Source organism: Neophocaena asiaeorientalis, unplaced genomic scaffold (assembly GCF_003031525.2).
Source record: "Neophocaena asiaeorientalis asiaeorientalis breed wild unplaced genomic scaffold, Neophocaena_asiaeorientalis_V1.1 scaffold118, whole genome shotgun sequence".
Taxonomy (NCBI): Eukaryota; Metazoa; Chordata; class Mammalia; order Artiodactyla; family Phocoenidae; genus Neophocaena; species Neophocaena asiaeorientalis.
The window spans coordinates 10,740,444-10,744,776 of NW_020175528.1; the positions used below are offsets into that span (position 1 = coordinate 10,740,444).

General features: G+C 43.7%; 2 protein-coding genes across 5 annotated transcripts in view; one reads left to right on the forward strand and one right to left on the reverse strand.

The window, feature by feature from the left end:
• The window catches only part of MED12L (mediator complex subunit 12L), a 313,136-nt gene that overhangs the window by 189,781 nt on the left and 119,022 nt on the right, over nt 1-4,333 (forward strand). The gene's annotated exons all lie outside the window — the stretch shown is intronic.
• GPR87 (G protein-coupled receptor 87) overlaps nt 1-4,333 on the reverse strand; it is a 24,738-nt gene that overhangs the window by 8,122 nt on the left and 12,283 nt on the right. The window lies entirely within an intron of this gene.

Consider the following 4,333-nt stretch of genomic DNA (forward strand, 5'->3'; position numbering starts at 1 on the left):
AAAAAAAAAAAAAAAAAAAAAAGTGGTGTCCGAATTTTCAGTGATTTCCTCCCCTCCACCAATCATCTCTTTTGAGAGTTTAGAAGCCCTGTCCGTGCCTCTCACCTTGAATCGCTAGGGTAGGTGGTATATAGTGGGTGGTCAAAAGGTATCCATTGGTTAATGGATCATAGACAATGATTAGGGCTCTTAGACTCCCGCCTTTCTGAGTGTCGGTGTTGCCGTGTTTTTAAAGTAAGGCAAGGAGGTAAAACCCTACTTTTTTCTTTCCCCACTCATAAAAGTTTACTGGGATTGAGGCAGTTTTCTAAACTTCATAATAATGACCTTTGGATTTCAGCAAACCTTATTTTCTTGAATCCAAGTTCTCATGGAAACATTTCAAGGAGTTTACATGAAAGACGTCTCTAATTTTCTGTTCCTCTGTGGGCAAGTTATGTGGTTTTCCATCTTTTTGGCTTCACTTATACATTACTTGATAACAGGAAATCCAGTATGGCTTATCCACACTGGAGGAAAAGCGGTGTCTAGAAGTGGGTGAGCCACAGCAGCGGTAAGAGATAGCAGACAGCCATTAAGGAGGACACGGAAAAGAGTCTGGGAGAAAATATTTGCATATCATGTTTCTGATGAAGGATTAAATTCAGAGCATACAGAGAACTTCTACAACTTCCTAATAAGAAGAAAACAGCCCAACTAAAAAGTGGTCTAAAGATTTGTATAGACATTTTACCAGAAGCACATGAAAATATGCTCAATATCATTAGTCATTGGGGGAACTCAAATAAAAAACACAGTGAGATACTATTTCACGTCAACCAGAATGGCTATAAATAAAAAAGACAATTAGAAATGTCACCGAGGATATGGAGAGGTAGGAACCCTTGTACACCGCTGGTGGGAATTTAAAATCATATGGCCACTTTGAAAACAGTTTGGTAGTTTCTTAAAAAGTTTCACCTAAATTTATCTTCTGACCCAACAATTCCACTTATAGGTATCTACTCAAGAGAAATGGAAACATAGACCTATGCAAAGACTTACATGCCAGTAGCATATAAGTTTTAGTAGCATTATTCATAATAGCTAAGAGTTGAATCAACCCAGATGTCGACTGATGAATGGATAAACCAAAGGTAGTAAAGTCACATAATGGAATACTACTCAGCAAGAAAAAGGAGTGAAATACACCTATAATATGGATGAATTCAAAAACGTTTTGCTAGGGAAAGAAGCCGGATACAAAATACCACTGAGATGAAATGTCTAGAAGAGGCCAATCTATAGGGGTGGAAAGTAGATTAGGGCTAGGGGTGGGAGTGGAGACTCACTGTAAGGGTATGAGGGGTTTTATTAGGGTGATAAAAACTGGATTATGATGGTGGTTGCACAGCTCTATAAATTAATTAAAAATCATTGAATTGTACATTTAAAATGGATGAAAATTATGGTATGTAAATTATATTTGGATGAAGTTAAAAAGGGACAAATAGTATACAGAAGAGGAAAGGAATAGATACAAGCTAGCAGCTCACTGTGCAATAATGGATGAGTTTTCAAGGCCAGGGAAAAGCACCTAATAAGCACGTTCCCTGTCACCTCTTGAAGAAGATAGTGAAATGCAAAATACGTTCAGCCAGAGTTTCCACCCCTTGACGTAGGTGAGGGGCACTGCTTAGCGATCTGGATGATTCATTTATGAGTTTCTTCTTTTACCATTTTTTTTTTTTTTTTTTGCGGTACGCGGGCCTCTCACCGTTGTGGCCTCTCTTGTTGCAGAGCACAGGCTCCGGACGCGCAGGCTCAGCGGCCACGGCTCACGGGCCCGGCCGCTCCGCGGCATGTGGGATCTTCCCGGACCGGGGCACGAACCCGTGTCCCCTGCATTGGCAGGCGGACTCTCAACCACTGCGCCACCAGGGAAGCCCCATGAGTTTCTTCTTTTAGAATTCGGTTCAAAATCCAGAGACCCTGGCTATGGGTGATTATTTGTACTTTGGGGGCATCCATACTCCCATTTTCTTAATTCCTATGGAAACTATATGAGAGAGTTGGGTTTTAATTAGTTCAGACATGATATTTGGATTTTTCTGGAGTCAAGTTTGTCTTCCAGGTTTGGGAAATGAGATGTTTTATTCTCCTCAGCTGGCTTATGAAAGTATCCTCTTGCCTCCTTCGTCTCTTGTACTACCTTCTCTAGATGAAATGCCTCCCCTAATTTAGGCCGCGGCTCCTCATTTTTGCATCTTCTTTTTCTCACGAGCGTGCGCGTCTCCTCGGATGGTCGGCCATCACCCCTTTTCTACAATCTTCCCTTCCCCAGACTTCAGTCCACTGTGTACGTTGGAGTGTGTCGTCTGTCTGTGTTCCTCAAACTCAGCATTTCTAAACTTTAACTGTCTTTCCTTTCTTTGGCACACATCATTTTCCTTTCATCCCTGTGTATGAATATTTGGTTCATCTCTTAGTCGAGAGAGTTTAAGACCTCAGTACTGGACTGGATCTTTCTCTTTTCCTTGCCCCCATCTAGTCAGTCACTTATCTAGTCTTTCTGCTTCTTCTGTTACAATATCATTCCTTTGTTTCTGTCCTCACCTTGCTCCTCCCAGTCATCTTCCAGATCCAGGCCCTCCTAGTGTCACGTGTGGCCCTGTACTGACCTCCTCTCTGGTCTTCCTCCTTCTGCTTCTCTCCTCTTGAAGCTGGCTGTCCTGCTTCTTGTTGCTAGATTCTTCTTTCTAAATTACCCATGTCATCATGTTCTCTAACCCTGAGTATGATAAGACAGGGAACTTCTTGAATTACAGTTACTAATGAAATATAAGGAATTTTTTTTTTTTTTTTTACTGTTGGAGACCTTATTTTTTTTTTTTCCTGTTGGAGACCATGGAGTGTGGAAGCCAAAAGATGCTGGGTTATGATAATTAAAAGTTGGCACTCAACTTTGGGAGAAATCTTCTTGTCCCATAATTAATCCTCTGAATCAGATGACAATAATACCTACTCTATAGAATCATTATGAGGTTAAGTGAGAATATACGTTTATGAATTATGTGCTTTGTGAACATAGTTTTTTGCCTGTGTTATCCCCACTAATCCTTGCCTACATGGAATTCAAGATCATTTTCATCTGATCGGGGATTCTCTCCGTTAACCTAACTGTTGCCTCTCAGGGGCGTGCCTTGTGTTCAGTCCCCGATTTTTCTTCATACCCATTCCTGCTCCTGCATGGCCTCCTTTCTCCCCCTCTTTCCCTACCTTGGGAATCTCTACCTCCCCTTCAGTGTCAAGGTCAGAATCTGACCTTTTCTATGAGGTCATTTTCTCAAAGTCTACTGATGGTCCACGCTCAGGGATTATAAAGAGGGTAAAGGGGAGGGTAAGTTTCTGCCTTCAAGGAATTTAGAATCTACTGGAGGATCCAGACGTACAACAGACCACAAAATACAGAGTGAGAGGTTGGGATGCTATAGAAATCCAGAGGTAGAGGTGTCCCCTGATGAGGGGAGGCAGGGATCAGGGAGGTTCCATGGCAGCTTCGATGCCTGGCTTGTGGCAGGTTTGCTGAAGGTCCGATGGGAAAGGAGCACGTGGAAATGCTGAGCACGGCCCCAGGTAACATGCAGTAGTCTGCTGGGGAGACGATGATGGCCTTGAGTGGTGGAGAGATGTGACAGATCTGAGGCACATTGAGCAGTGAGTGGCTGACTGATGTTGGTGCAAAGGGATGGGGAGTGTTGTGTCCTCCCAGGATTTGGCAGTGGGTGTCGGTCTCTTTCACTGATGTTAGGGCCCGTGAGAGGAGGGGCACATGAAAGAATGGGTGGAGTTCAGGTTTAGGTTTGTTGATTTCAGGATGCCCGCGTAGCATCCATGTGGAGATGTCTACTAAGCAATTGAAGATAGAGGTCTGGAGCCTGAGGAGGTGCTCCTGGCTGGTGAGGTACATTTAAGATCAACAGAAGATCTGTGATAGAAAAAGCGATGGGAGTGGCTGAGGTTGCCCAGGATGAACCTGCCCAGTAGAGTGAGAATAGGAGAAGGCTGACTTCAAAGCTTTTAAGGAGCGATTCTCGGGAAAGTGAAGTGCCTGAAGGAGTGCTCAGAGAACTGGAAGGATTACCGGAAAAGATTACTGGCCTGTGAACCAAGATGGGAGTTTACGAAATGAGAAGTTGTAACTAGTTTTCTCCTGCAGGGAAGTCAGGAGACCTAGGACAGCGAAGCACCATTGGATGGGATTTAGTAACAGAGAGGTCACTGTTGGTCTTTGCTGGGGCTGCATATGTTGTGCTGCCTGTGTGCAGGGGCTGGGGACGGGGCGGGGGCGGGT